This window comes from Triplophysa rosa, linkage group LG1 (genome assembly GCF_024868665.1).
Source record: "Triplophysa rosa linkage group LG1, Trosa_1v2, whole genome shotgun sequence".
NCBI lineage: Eukaryota > Metazoa > Chordata > Actinopteri > Cypriniformes > Nemacheilidae > Triplophysa > Triplophysa rosa.
In genome coordinates, this window is record NC_079890.1 from 25,515,713 (window position 1) to 25,532,405 (window position 16,693).

General features: G+C 39.3%; 1 protein-coding gene across 1 annotated transcript in view; it reads right to left on the reverse strand.

Annotated features, from left to right (window-relative positions):
- Window positions 1-4,010, reverse strand: part of cdh11 (cadherin 11, type 2, OB-cadherin (osteoblast)) — a 50,867-nt gene extending 46,857 nt beyond the window's left edge. The window contains exon 1 of the mRNA XM_057337317.1: window positions 3,550-4,010. The gene's annotated coding sequence lies outside the window, so the exon portion shown is untranslated. The remainder of the gene's footprint in view (window positions 1-3,549) is intronic.
- Between the last annotated feature and the right edge of the window lie 12,683 nt (window positions 4,011-16,693).

The window sequence follows — 16,693 nt, forward strand, 5'->3', positions numbered from 1 at the left end:
GTGCTTTCTTTCTAAAGGTCACAAGCAGATTCTGGACATTCTGAGAATTTCAACAAAACTATTTATATAAAAAAGTATTTTAATAAGTAGTGAGATCAGGCAGTTTAAATATGATTACATACAGTATACAAATGTAATTTTTACAACAAAATGTAAATAAAATCAAGCTATAGCAAACAAGTAAGCATCTGCAAGCAGTACCCCCAAACATGCACTAGGTCGATCAGTTTTTGAAATACACACTGTACTATATATTAGCCATGAAAAACTATCTATAAAAGAATACAGGATAAAATAGTCAAAGAAAGGTGAGTTACATCATGGTCTTCAAAGGCTAAAAAGCAATATGATGATACAGTGCTGGATCAAAGAGTGGCCTTGACATCAGAAAAAAATATTTCAAACTGTCTTTTGACAAAATCTACTTTCACTCTGACACTTCAGGCCGTCCAGAATAAATGAAGAATATTAACACCGAGGCCTTTTTTTAATTCAGTACGCTATCCTGTCTGAAGCAAATCCAGACTGCATTCCAGTGTTGTCATTCATAGTCCAAATTATCATCAGACTTGCACCGTCTGGTTCAGACTGTCAACATTGTTGGGAGGTAAAAGACATGAAAGCAACGCTCAAAAAACAACACACACTAAAATAGGCACACTGTGTCTGTCTGATATGATACGCTGTTCGAAACCAACTGATCCTCACATATAGCAGTATTAATAAGATCCTCCCATGTGTTGTTCATTAGGCCCTGATGCTGAACTAGCTGTGAGAATGAATTATGAGTTATAGTTTGTCATTGCACTGCTGTATAATGCATTACATAAAATGATCTAAAGCAGAATGAAAGGAAGAAAATCATCCCCTGCTCTAAAAGTTACCATGTAAAATGGGTGTGTGATTTACTGCTTTGCTAATTGCGGCACAGAAGGGTGAATGGTTGTATTCCACGCACCCACGCAGTGATTAGTCCAACCACGGTCTGCTTTGTATAAATGAAGCCATAATTCTCAACTGTTTCAAATACTCTTTTAATAATTCTTTGAGGGGATTTTTTTTTAAACAAACGCATCCAAATTATCCTTCAGTAGTCATACCACATTTTATCCATCTTATTTTAAAGCTGTAATTGTAGACTCTCTGTCTGAAAACAGGTAAAGATGCAGCCCTCCATATAAGCTTGCTGGGCAACCATATGAAAAAGTCAGCGAATCGCTTTTATCAACCTACACAGAGGAAAGAGCTATAAACAACCAAGAAGTGTAGTGTTCTCATATAGCACCATGCCAGCAGTCAGGAAATGTTATTTATGTGTTCCAAGGTCACTAACAGATGGCATGAGATTCCTCCACTAGAGACAGTTGGCATGAAATACTTTGCCGTGTCCAAGCACCAGTATAATCATCATTATTTTGAGTCTGACTAGAAACCACCACAACAAGAGCACACAGCCTGTCAGTAGACAAGGAGAGACTTTTTTTTCACGCTTCAACGTGACTGAATCTAACTAGGTGTGCAGATTAATTTACCTTCCCTCAGCAAAGCCAATTTATTTGCAAAAGCACTGTTTGTCTGAACGTCACTTTCGCCTTTCAGAAACCTTGCACTGATGAAACCTGAAATGAAACGCTCCCTCACAGAACACAGCAAGAAAAAAACATCAAAAGTTCTTTACTCCCATTCAATTCCTAAGCGTTCGTTTCTAATTGAAAATTAAACTCAGCACAGAGATTCGTCTGCCTTGTTTGGATGTGGCTGCTGGTGAAAAATGGCTCTTTGAGTAACTGTCAAAATAACAAATGCCTTTATTTGTTGAAAATGACTGAGCCTCTTCCTCTATCGACCTTCAGTCATGTGGGACGGGGGGCAGTGCAGCACCCAACACAATGCAGTGCAGGATACCGGGGTTTCATTTTTTTCCTCCCTTCACACAACTCCAAGGTGGTAATGTGACACCAAAGGTAACAGGAGCCACTGACTAGAAAGATGTTAATCCTGACAAAGTGCCACAGCATTAGCCATAGCCTCTGCTAGATTGAATTCTGCATCCTTGGGGAGCATGGGCAACACAGACGGTGGCGCTCAATCTTTTTGAGTGGCCCTCCGAGACAAAACTGTGGTAAGCAAACAGGACTGTAAAGTACAACAGCACCCTCTATTGAATGCCTCTAAGCAGTGGATCCTTCCTATTTTATTATCATCACTACAAACTCAAATTATCTTTCCATTTCCCCTTTAAAATTTGCCTTAAAATGTACACGGATTAAATTGTTGGAACAAAGAAAATGTGTTTTATTATTTGTATAGTTTTAGATTTTGTAATAGGTAGGCCTAATGGTCAGAATTAACTGCCTCAAGTCACAGACACGTGATATAATATTACAGTTTACGATTTATGCGTTAAGCTCTGTCACTCAGACTAATATCAAATTTGTAAACATAATAATTAGAATAAAAATGGACTGGTCATATAAAATCCAACAAAGAGCTCATTTACAAATGTAAAACTGACGCTATGAAGACTTTAACGGCCTTAACAATCGAATTCATGCTACTTCTCGCTAAAATACACCACAGTCTTGCCCGGTGTCCTACATCTCACAGATAAAAGGACTGATATTGTTCATAAAGGATCTGCGTAATGATTCGTGGTGTGATTCTCACACTAGGGGGTACATGACTGTTTTTATGCCCGGAGTGCTGCTCTCTCTGCCGCCTCACGACTCCTCATTCCCTACCGAGCCCGGGCTCCGTGAACGCTCAGGGCTTTTTGCAATCACTCAAGCGACAGGCGACTCGTTCATTCTCATTTTTATGTAACGTTCCCTCATACAAACCAGAAAGTCACCGAATCGTGCGGAAAAGACTCACGACTAGCTAAATATTGTCTTTACTGGTGGTCACGTCGATTTAACTTCTTATTGAAAAAAACAGAGACGCAAGACGGAATCATAGCCGTTATGTTTATTGTATGTAAACGAAATAATGCAGCTTGCAAACTTAGCCTATGTACATTGCTGTCGATATCGACAGTGTCTTACTCATGAATATCTCATAAGAAAAGCTAAGCCCAGCGTTAGAAATGGTTGTTAAATAAAAAAATACTATACGTGCTGTTTTTACGATTGTCTGATACATGGTTCCGCTACCAGCATTTAGTAAACTTGATTTCAATGCTTATCATGTGGTCAAGCTCAGCGGATCGCTTATGCATCTCCGCCACGTCAAGAAGAGCTCAAAACTAAAAGTTGAGCTGTTCACTCAGAGATAAGCACCACGGTCCAGCAAACTGTCGATAAATGTCATTTTATCGACAGTTAACATCTACTAACAACTAAAGCGTACATGGTTTATAATAGGCGTGTATCCACTGCAAACGCGCCGTCTGCGAAGGAATAGAAAGGACTTTAGATGAGAACGCCAGACCTGTCCCCTCAATTCCTCTCAAGACAACTCTTTACAGCCCGCTATTGACATGCTAACATTACATGTAACTTGAGCTTTCCTTTAAAAAAAAACAATCGTAATAGCATCATCACTCCCTACCTTTGAACGTCTGGGTGTCCAGGGTTGGTCCCAACAGCGGTCAAACGCTGTCACTTCTGTCTGAACAACAATCAACATCCAACACGACCAGTCTGTGCATTCCCACTCCAGCTCCTTCTTGGCAAAGTCCCCTCCAAGAATTGGACGAAAAAAATCATAAAAACAACAAAGAGACCCGCTGGAATTCTCTCTCTTCTTCAGAAAGATAAGTGTTAAAAATGAAGACTGGTGAAATAAAACTGAGGTATGTCCACGATCAGTCAGGTGCAGCTGCTGTGAAGCGCACGTTCGCTCTCCTCTTCCTCCAGCAGGCAGAATGATGATGACCGGTGCAATGTAACGCGAGCAGAACGTGCCTCGCCGCCGCTGACTGAGTGGAGTCAAGCCTCCTTTTCTCCCTATGTTTCCAGATGGAAGCAGTTTCTCATCTGTCCTGTCTGCGGTCCCATCTGAAGCGAGCGGCCAACGCAATTGTTAAACCGGCCTCTAAAATCCTCCTCCAATCAAAACAGGCGAATAAAAGCTAAACCCCCACAAGGGAATAAAAGCCCGGTCGTGGATTAAACAACAAAATTGCGACAAAAAATCCCTGAGGCATCGAGTTGCAGCGAATAAAAGACTCAGTTTGCAATTGTAACTCTTTGTATGCCTCCTTTTAATTTCTGTTTTGTTAGAATATTCTCGTTAAAAAAAGACAAATGCATAGGCTACATTGTTTATTCCAGATATATATTTTTTCTTATAACGATAATAAAACAACTTACAAAATGTTGAAACCAAGTTTATTTGGCAAACTGCAGTGCACAATGCTTATTATGTTTTAGGGCCATTACTCTGGTCATCATGTCAGAGCTTAATTGTAGGTTAGGTCTATAATTATGGTGTCTATTAATGCCATGCTAATTGGAATGTCTACTTTTACCATTGTGCTTTGTTGATTGAAATTGGTAGTCTACTGAAACTGCAGTTTGACCCACTTGTTTCCATTTGTGGCTTGAGATTTTAGCAGGAAAGTCCCCTTTTAATGAGCGCACAAAATACTAAAAACTAGAGATTTAATATTGCTATTCAGAATCCAATTTGAAATCCATCAGGCGAAATGGAAAATGCTCGGTTTAGATAGAGAGTTTAATAACCCGAAAATTATTTTCCCCTCTCTTTTCTTGTTTCTGCAACATTGTTGCGAATGTTTGCTAAACAAATTTGTTTCCTTGGGCGTTTTTATGATTTCAGGTTTCAGAGTCTGACTCTTGGACTGGTGAAGGCATAACGGTCTTCATTAGGAGAAGCTCCAGGTCATATTCAGTCCGAGTTCTATTCCAGTCTTAAAGGCAAAAGTCTCAAACATGATCCGCTCTCCATCAGCCATTTGGCTGGGGATAAAGCGAACAATCAATTCAGTCAGATTATTAGCCCGTCTAATAATTGAATTGAGCTGTCGCTCGGGTAATGGATTCACTGCTCACATGGTGTTTCAGCCAAGACTGGTTTAAAGAAGTGTGTGAGAGAGATAGAGAAGTAGTGAAGGAGGGCGGGGTGTGAATTGAGGGGAGAAAAAAGAAGGGAGACCACATTGGCAGTGATACCTCAGGATGGCAGTGCAATCAGATCCGTGTCAGTTCAGAGGCACAAATTAGGTGTCACGTAATGAACACATCTTTTTCTTTCTAAATCACAATTGCATGTATCAACTTACAATTTTACAAGATATTGTTGGAACTCCCTCTGGAGAATTCCATGGCACATTTTACAAAGCCTGTCCTATTAACTTTACACCAGAGACTATATGTGGGAACAATGTTTTGAAATAGTGCTGTTTTGAAATAAAATCTGCTATTCTAATGCCATCGTTGAGTATGTTGAAAAGCATATTGCTCCAGATATTTTTAAAAATTAATGTCTTTAACTGTTCCCTTGTCCATTCACACAAACAACAACTGAGTGCCAATATCTATTTCATGGTTTTAATGGGTAAACAGATTTATACACCCATGCCAATGTGCATTTATACAGTTGAGTGAAACACAAACAAAAGCCAGCTCGGATTCCGCCGCACGTTACAACTTTTATTACTCCATCTATGTTGTTTTGATCACACGTTGACCGCAGTAACAGAGGAAGCAGCCAGACACATGCACTCTTTGATATAATATCCATTCTGTCTAACCCTATTTTAATCCATTACGAGACACTGATATGTGCTGGTGGAACAGAGGGCCGCTGGGGGTCTCCGTACAGAGCATGGGGAGAGGCTGATTACTTGCTCTGTTGCAGCTCGGGGTTCAAATGAAAGAAAAACAGTCACAGTAATGTAGTGATACTGACACCTTATCAGTTGGAGGTGATCATCAGAGAGAGTTCTCTTTATTTTCTTTAAGAGAATTTCAACCGATATGGCTGTGGATGAGGTGGCGCCTTTCTACTTTCTGTGATTTGAAGTCCCGGGTCCCTGCTCTTCATCAGGTCAAATCACATCACACTAGACATGGATAGACTGGGAGTGGAAAGTGAAAATGAAAGCAATTACAAAGCAAACAAACAGAAGTCGTGATTTCTAGCTCGAACTCTTCATCTTCCGTTCCTACTCTACCTGTTTCACTTCTTTGTATAACTCGCTTGCTTCCCACTGTCACACACCTGTGATCTACAACCTTTGTGTGATTTTGATCCAAAGACCAATAAGAAGAGTTACACAAAACATGCCAGGAACTTCGTCTTCATAATGAACCTTGTCGTTCTAAATGGAAAATACACAAGCAGATGAAGGCCCTATGAATAATTTAATGAGGAAATCATGAAGAAGGCCTTTCACGTCACGGAAAATGATTACTTTTTTTCTGCTGATACAAGTCTTTATGATGAAACTGGCTAATCGCTGGTGCAGCTGGCTGACAGTTTCATTCTCAGTATATGCTAATAAGGAAAGATTTCAACAGTGTCATTTCTAAAACAGCGAATTCTTCGAAAGAACTCTTTATAGAAATCGTTGTCTCATGAATGAAACACAAAGTTAAATTAACAAAAAAAATCAATTTAAAGGGGTCAAATCACACGGCTAAAACAAATATTATTGTTTGTTTGAGATGTAATGCAATGTGTATACACGATTTAAGGTTAAAAAATGCTGTATTTTCCACATACCATGCATGCTTGTATCTCCTCTTTGCCCCGCCTCTCTGAAACGCGCAGATTTTTTACAAAGCCCATCGCTCTGAAAAGCGAGGTGTGCTATGATTGGCCAGTTAACTAGTACCTAGTGATTGATTGAATACTGCAAGCGTGTGACAGAAATGTAACGCCTCTTACCATATCAGGTTCCAAAGCAATTGTACTGACAAGTACGCCCACCTTACTTGCATATACATTTGGGCGGTCTTAGTCAAATCATACCACGAACTGATGTAGATTTGTGGGGGTGTGGTTAAATGAGGCGTTTCAGGTCTGGGTGAGAATTCGCTTTTAGATAGAATGCATCTTTTGTTCCGACACTTAATTTTAGCAATTTTACGTATCTAATACATGCATGGGCAACTTATAACATACGAAAGACACAGAAAAACACATATACGCACCATTTGACCCCTTTAAGTTACAAAAGCTGCACAAGCACATATGTAACAGGTAACATCTTTCAAGATTGATTTCTTAACATATTACAAGCACTTCCTGACATTTACCAATGACAGTAAGCTAAACCCGGTCTACCACACTGCTGTCTCTTTTCTTGACCTAAATTTGAATATGTTAGGTTTGCTTTGGACAGTCAAGTTGGTAAGTCCAGGCAATGAGTAGATCTACCCACAATGGGGCAGGGGAGCCATTGGCGGGTATAGCTGAAATAATTGAATGGGGCTGTGCTGCACCAACTAATGGCAAGGAAACAGGCTGCTAGGGTAAAATGGGAATCTTCTTCACCATACGGAGGGCTCCTGCTGCTATGGTGATATCCAGTAAATAGGATTGAGCCCAATGGGGTTTCGTCTACTGCATGCCATGGAGCCGGGCCAGGCAGTCCCCCAAAATAATCCTGTTAAAGAGAGACCTGTTTTCCCCTATCTCTCCTGCCCCATGGCCATGTGTCACCCACTAATCTGATCAAAACAAGCATGATACCCTAAAATCCACTTCCGAGGGCATACAAGGAGAATGATCACATGCTCCAATAAATGAAATGAATAGGCATTTCTAATAAGGTGTAATGTTTTGCTTGAATGTATCCTGTTTATAAATTGCTACGAGAATTAAATAAACTTCATAAAATTCTTTAGACCAGCCCACCACCATATTTATTTATTTATTTTTGCATGTCATATTATAATTAACATGATTGTATGTTAATTGTATGTAAAGCCCTTTGTAAATAGTTACACTGTAGCCCTCTTTTATTGCATAATGCACTAGGGTTGTTATAATTTAGAGCATTTTTGAGAATAACCCTAAAATGACATGAAAAAATAACTAGTTTCTGTATGCTCTAGGTGATGTTGATTATACTTTGATGAAAACTAGGTCTTTGCCCCAGGCAAGCATTCAGTAAAAATTAGTTTATCCAACACTTAATTGACGGCTCCCTTTTTTTCAATTCAATCTATTATGTTTTTCCCCTACTTTTTTAACTCTGGAAAAAAGTTTAAGTATATTCTTAAAGAAGGTTGTCTGATACAGTAGCTTGATCCTACAGTAGCTTGTGCAGACAAATTGATAGAAGACCATGATCTGCTTTCCAGTGGCTCAGTGGTAAGCGCAAAGCACTAGCAACACCAAGGTCATGGGTTCGATCTCAGGGATTGCACGTACTTAAAAAATGTACAGTATAATGCAATGTACTGTAAGTCGCTTTGGATAAAAGCGTCTGCCAAATGCATAAATGTCAAATATCTACAGTTTTACTCACCTACCACATCACGCTGTGTACATAAGTGCTAATGTTGTAATTAGAGCACCAACAAGGCTGAAATATCTTACAGACAACTATAAGATAAACGCTTGTCATTAAGGTATCTACTATATTTATCGTTATTTGATATTATTGATGCACTCGCAATCAGATATTTTTTTACATAATTTATTTTTTCTCTCTAGAAGTCATTTATGTGCATTGCATAATTCCATGTTGAGAAAATACATTAGTAGTAAATGAGTACATTAATAAAAAATAAATAAGCAAACAGCCAAAATAAATAACAGAATTGATCATGTGTGAACAGTTTTGCTGTTTTATGAAAGCTTGAGAGCTGAGACTCAACAGCTGTCACTGTTTTAAAACAAGGTGGATGAGATTTTCACTTCCTTTTTAAGCACCATCCCAGAGTGACCTCAGTCTGGTGCCAGGGCCATACCTGTCACTCACTTGCCTTATGTTTTCACTAAAGTTTCCCCTTGCCTGGTGGGGGACACTCAATAGAGCCATGCTGTCACAACCCATTGCCCCTTCAGTCCAACTCATCCATCAATATGATCAGAGACTCGACCCACCACAGCACAAAGACACAAGATCTCTGAAATTCACATTCATCACCTGCATATTGCTGCCAACAAATAGATTTAGTGCAACTCTTTGCCAGCTACTGCCAAGCATAATCAAACCCAAAGGTCTCTAATAACTGTGATTCAAGCATTTGCTAAAAAATTATCAGCTGAGACCAAAATACCAGTTACACCACTAAAATACTTATTTAGTGACTGTTGTCATTTTAGTTTCACACTGATTTAGGATTTTCAGAATAATTTAGGTTTATATTATGCTTCCAGAACCAGAGAAATGCCTTGGAGGGTTTCAGCACGCAGAAATCCCTGTTTCAGATCGCAGGGGATGGAGCCCATCCATGGCCAGTTGGCGTGTTCTGACGCTCATGTGGAATGCCAAGAAGTGGCATGGGGCATTTCCTTGTGACAAGGCTGGACCACCGTGGCTAATCACTAGACAGCCTGGACATAAATTGGAGCATTATTTGCTGAGAAAACAGGGATCTGGCACCCCAGACTGAAATGCCATACTGGTTTCTCACATGGACTGTATCTCATCCTTGGTGTCAATTATGAAACTGTAACATTTTGAGTTATTTATTACCACTATTAAAAAAAAGCAGAGGATTTTTTTTAAGATACATAATAAATAGAGATGCACCGTAATAGAAATTCTTGCAAAAAAAATTATAAGCAATATCTGATAAATATTTCATATAAAACTTTATTTTATTAAAATAATATAAACTAAACACATTAATAATTTTAACGTTAATGTCTTTCAGTTTAGAGGAATGTGATAAATTTGGGTCATATGTATGCATTACTAGCGAAGGCTCTACAAGTGCACAGGCATGAGTGTTGTGGGACTGTCTGGTTTTCTGGTAAATTGCAGATGGAGTGTTTAAGAGTATAAATTACACCCTTCACCTTCATGTAATTCCTAGTTAGTAGCTACTTTTCACTATGTCTTATTTAACCCTCCTCTCCCATAGACACAAACAGTGTAACATTTAAGTAGATTTGATGCTCAAAGTCATCAAAACAGCATGAATAAAATGGAAAGACAAAGGCAAAAGCCTCCGGCTGATTCCGGTCCTATTAGTTCAGATTCATTCAGGTAACTATCTTCTTTCAGCTCTGCGTTTCTCATAATAAGCGCAAAGGGCAGCTATGCAAACTACATTCTGTATTAATCTCCTGTTCATAACACCACTCATCCTATTGTTATTTCAGCAGGCAGATGATTGAGAGGTGAAAACTCATTAGAGGCCCAGTTAGCTGATTGCTTACTGCTGTGTCCTCTCCCATGGAAAAGGAATCAACAGCTACTGTGTGTATGTGTACGGGGTGTAAATCTCATTTAACAGTAGGGGGGGACAATACAAATAAAATTTCTCAAGAGCAAATTTTGAAGGGGACAAATAATACAGTCAAAATTGTACTCACTACGACACAAAGCGACAATATGTGTTAGGTTCATAGGTTTATCAAGCAGAATTGCAGTCATATTATACTGAACTGCCGCGTAGGCTACTGTAATACAAGTGAACACCTAATAAAGCTGTTTCCATTTACATTTTTTTGTCTCTGTTGTCAAGACAGGAAACAAGTTTAAAAACACACTACCCATGATACTACATGTTAACAATGAGTCACTTTTTAAACACTTAAACACTTTTTAAATTATATCCTGATTTATACTACTATAAGTCACCATACATATATGTGGTTATTTATGAGTGGTGGTTATTTTGCCCATGTAGTTCCGCCAACAAACTATGTGCATAGATGTACAATGTTCATGTTCGTGTACTCAAACAGTCAGTAACAGTGACAGATGATTAAATTCTGTGTTATACTCGTTGATGAATGGTCGAGTTTCAGTCAACTGAATGTTTAGCTTATCCGCCGCGCACACACTGCACAAAATAGATGCTGAGAAAACGGCTTTGGCGTGTTAGTTGCAGTGTGTGACGCACTATGCAACAAGCTATTGTAAACAAGCAAGCGTTAACTAGCTAAGTAACGTTTTAATCGCTAACATAGCAGATTCGTGGAATAATACATCAGTAATCAGCCTTTTTTGCCACAACTAATTTATTAATGAATCAGCATCAACTACATTAAAGAGAATCATTTCATTTAACGTGAACAAAATAGCCTTACTGGAGATCAACAACCACTGCTGAACTGAGCCGCACACCTTACTTAAGGCGGGCACACTGTGAGATTTCAGCGAAGTTCTTGTGAAATACCAACTCACACTGCACGAGTAAACCGTATGCGAAGTAAATATCAAGCTCGCGATTTATGTGCTCTCAATGTGCGGTCCGATTTTCGCTCTGCGACTTGCTGCTCTCTCACTGTGCGTGTGAAATACACACGTGGGAACTCCGATCACCTGGTGTGGCATGTTTACTACATGCTTTCAACGAAGAAACGCACTGCCTTGGCCATCCTCGCAGTTCGGTGTATCGAAACGCCTAAAAAAAAGAGAGACGCCGACATACAGTATATGGATGCGCAGGTGGCTTGGAAGACGCGGCCAGTGTGGTTTATCTATTTTGCAACTTGAGATAAGCAACAGACCTCACTTTTAGCGTTTTATGTCGAAGAAAAATTATGCGTTTGAATGGATTGTTGCTCATCATAAGAGCTTCAAGCTAAATATAATCTGTTCACAGTACATACAATCTTGTATTTTACCCAGACTATCACAAAAAGTGATACATACTCATACCTACTTACAAAAAATACATCATATTAAAGCTTCACTTGTATGTTTAAGTCAGCAAACGTATATTTCACTGTTTTCATGAGCTGATATGACTGTGCCATTTCTGGTCTTGAAATTGTGCATGTTTTAATGTAATGGATGATATGAAGGGCGCGGAACCTTCTTAGAATGTCTGTGGAGGACTTTCATTTCCTCTTTGACAAAGTGACTCCACACAATAAGACATGAATTTTGCTACCATAATTCGACGAGTTTTGCCTCCACCACTTCACACGCCGCGAAGCCATGGTTTGGTTTTCGCGCAGGCGCAGTGAGAGAAAACAACGAATTTAGAAAAATCGGTCCGTAGCGGCGAACAACATTTCTGACATGTCAGATATTCGTCCGACCTTCCGATTGCCGGTCGGGAGAGGGTAATCGGCTCTCGAATCCCACAGTACACTGGACGACAAACGACGTACGAGAATATGGAATTCCAAACCTGACTTAATTAAAAATAAATAAATACAAAAATAAATCCATGAAGAAATGTAAAAAAGCAAAAATAAATGAGTATTTATACTTTTATTTCCTTATTTATGGGTAATTATATATTTTTTCACGTTTATTTATTTTTTCATTTATTTATTCCTACATTTATTTATTTTCACATTTATTATTTATGTATTTCTTTGTCTGTATGCTAATGAGTGGGGGCGTGTTTCACCTCAGACATTAGCAATCGATCTCAGAGCGGCGGTGCTGAAGCTTTAAAGCCACAGGGACACCTTGTGATGTGACCAAACGAAACGAGGTTGACGAAGTTGCATAGGCAATCTAGTCATTTAATATCACCCTAACTGTATGTAGATAGGGTTACCACACATAGCCTACATACTGTACTCTTTATTAGGGACATTGCCGTAAAACATTATCCGATCGAGATTTCTGAAATGTCTTTGCACACATGAACAGAAACTGCACAACAACAGGTCTGCTATGAGACACTTGGAAGAATACACTTGGACATGGAAGCGCGTGAAATTATCCACTAGTAATCACATTTAATGTAAATGCGCTGGATGAAGCTGATAAGAGCTTGAGTTGTTTGTCGATGAGACTCGCACAAACCAGCTCAGACACCAAGAGAAACCAGCGCATTTCACTGAAGTCTACGCAAGCATTATGATCAATGCATTTGAAACGCATCTGCAAATACAGTTTACATTCACGTTTCCTAACTTTGCAATGCATAACACATGGCATTTCGAAGGCTTAAATTATAACGCATATTTCATAGATGCTGCTCTTAGATACTAAGAGTTTAATGAAAAGTCATCAATTGGATTTAGGGATCCGGGATTAAATCAAACCAAAAGTGCATGCTCATGTAACGCAGTGAGACACGCATCTCACGCCATCGATACGTGCCTATCATGCCCATTCAAACAGCACAGTTAGGTAGCCTACAGGTACATCTCAAAAAATTAGAATATCATGAAAAAGGTCAATATTTTTTGTCACTCATTTCAGAAAGTGAAACCCATATATTATATAGATTCATTACACATAGAGTGAAATATTTCAAGCCTTTATTTCTTGAAATTTTGATGATTATGGCTTACAGATAATGAAAACCCAAAATTCAGTGTCTCAGAAAATTTGAATATTAATAAAGAAAAAGGATATTTTAAACAGAAATGTCAGGGTTCTGAAAAGTATGTTCATTTCTATGCACTCAATACTCGGTTGGGCCTCCTTTTGCATGAATTAAAAAGGAGTCGTCCGACTCAGAATTCCCCTCAAATTCGGACCGAACTCGCAGCGTAGGTGAGATGAACGGGGAAGGCAGGCAGTGGGCCAAACCATTGTGAGGCAGGGGAGGTGGAACTCAACTGTTTCTAAACTTAAAACGCATGTTTTATTTTTTTCTAATTATACAATTATTTTAGGTATATATAAATATATTTAGCACAATAGACAGTGGGATTTTTAATGATTTGGGTGGGCAACCCTCGGATGGAGGGGGACGTGTCCCCTACGTCCCCCCTAGGATTTACGCCCTTGTATACTTAAGTGCACATACACACACAATAAAGCACATGCAAATTGTCATGCTAAGGCTTTGCTTTTTTTTCTGTTCCTTAAAAAGACTGCAGTGTCTAAACCGCAATTTGCACTCTACTCATGCCTCCGTCCCAACTTGAAAGCTTGCGGATTTCAAGATTTAAATTCAAATATATTCCCCTTATGACATGGGCAACAAAGAGTTGTAAGGTTTCCAGCTTTGTTCTGGTATTCTCACTTGTATTTTATGCCACCTCTGCATATCGCAATATTTGTCAACACCAGCATCATTTTCTCAGTTCCCATGGCAGAGTAAAACTATCCAATAAACATAGTGAGTGGCTGAGAGGGAAGTTTTTAGGGGAACAACCTGAACCAGATGGTAAAATAAATGTAGCACAGCAAGACGGCCCAAATCATATTTGAAATTCACCATAGTGATTTTGATTTGTTACAGTGGATCAAAGTAAAAGACTATGTAATTGTTCACCAGCATGTGTCAGGGTACAAGTGCGGGCGCCAGTGGATATAGCCACGCCTGTGTGTGTCTGAGAAATGACTTACCGTGAAGGGTTCCCAATGTTAGAAGTCTTTATGCCTTCATGATAAACACATAACTTTGGGTTTATGACAAAGATTAGCAATGCCTCTCATCTGATTGATGTTATACAAAACCAACATAACTACATCTTTATTCATTGCATGCACTTATCCATTGCATCAAGTGCATGTGTGCGTAAAGCTTTAAAGAATGTGGTCCTTGTCTGACTTATGATGATTGGTATTTGTATTCCCATCTGTAGGTTAAGGTACACAGGACCCATATGGATAAGTCATATGGGACCAGTCCATTTAAGTAACCAAGTTACCAGAAGGTCAATGGCAGAAAATAATGAACGCTCAGAGCTGAAAGGTCTAGGTCAAAAATGGCCACAGATGTCAGTGCACTTCAGTTATTTGTTTAAAATGTAGCTTTGGTCTAATGGCTCTTCTTAAAACCCCACGGTGCAACACGATCTTACCATCCAACTTGACAATACCACAATCACTCCTTCCAAAACAGTCAGGAACCTCGGAGTCATATTTGATGAACAGCTGTCCTTCAATGATCACATTGCAAAGACAATGCGGTCATTCCGATATGCCTTATTCAACATTATAAAGGATAGACCCTTACTGAGATCTTACTGAGCATGAGGCACAACTCCTTGTCCAGACCCTGTCTCAAGGTTGGACTACTGCAATGCTCTCCTTGCTGGTATTCCTGCAAAGGATATCAAACCACTCCAGCTGGTTCAGAACGCAGCAGCACGCCTCGTCTTGCAACAGCCCAAAAGGGCTCATGTGACACCCCTTTTCATCTCTCTCCACTGGCTACCGATTGAAGCCCGTATCAGATTCAAGTCACTAATGCTTGCCTACAGGACTATCACTGGATCTGCACTGGCATACTTTCACACCCTCCTACACCCCATCAAGAACCCTGAGTTCAGCAAACGAGCAGCGTCTTGTATTGCCTTCTCATAAGGGCAGTAAATCGCTTTCCCGCTCATTCTCCTTCACGTGGAGCTCAACACCTTCCTGGTGGAACATTCTTCCTAACTCAGTCCGGTCAACCACATCTCTCACAACATTCAAAAAACTAGAAAAAAACAAAAACACTAACACTCTCTCTTTCTCTCAACAGGTATTGGTCTAGCTTTTGCTGAAACTAGTAACTTTGTATTAGCACCTATTGTAATATTGCTCCTGTATGACATATCGCTTATAGCTCCCTGAACTCTCTTTAAGTATAAATGTAAATGTAAAAGAGCACCACAAGTGCTTTGTGTTCTCTGAAGGCTTTATACTGGTGGAGAATGAGTCATATGCACAATCTACCAAACAACAGACAAAATCAACTACAGAGGATGAGTTTGTATTCCATGACAGTAATCTGCAATTTTTATTTAGTGCAGAGGCATGACCTTTAAAAAAACTACTCTTTGTGTTATGCATTGATCTTGATTGAAATGGCATAAGCCACATGTGTCACAAATACTGTGGCTTTCCGAGCTGAATTTTTGCCTGAACTCTCCAAGGGAACCAAAACAAAGTAATTGGATCATTTAATTACTTTCAGGGACACTTAAATGGGTCCAATCTATCAAGGTCTCAAGACCTTGTTTGTAGCCTATGTGTTTAATTCTGTCTGGATAAAGCACCAGGTGACTTGAAATACACATGGCTAAGCTAAATTAACAATTGATCTCAGGCCCTATCAACACAAACAACCATTTCAGACAGTTAGTGAATATGTGCAGCTAACAAATCATTTAGCTTATTGGAAAACTGAAATTTAAAAGAATTTGTAATTTTGTCAGATGCAAGCAGACCAGGCAGGGTCAGATAGTGTTTATTCCATATTGTGTAACAGCACAAATAAAACATTCAACTGTTTATACCCCAAATGTGCTGATATTTGTTCTTATCAACACACGGGCATATGAATCGTAGCCTTGTTCAGTTAAAAGTCTGCAGACAGCAGTAAACAATGATGATTCCAACCATCTGGGTGGAGAGGATGCATGTCCGATTGGTTCAAATGAAAAATCTGGACATCGCCTAGGGGTCCAGCCAAAATCATCTAATTGTAAGTAACACATTCTTGGAGATGCTTCAATGAGGACAATCATTCAGCAGCCATTCACGAAGCCCAATTATCTATATTTCTGCCTTAGCCTGGTCTTAATCAAAGTCTAATTATCTTCTTTTTTCTCTCTCTCTCTCTTTTCTCTAGCACGCCTTGTTAAATGGACAGATTTTCTATAATAATCTCAACTGTCTTCTCAACAGTGTATTATCAATACCTTGAGATTGACATCATATGGATCTTGTTAGCCAGGCCTGGTC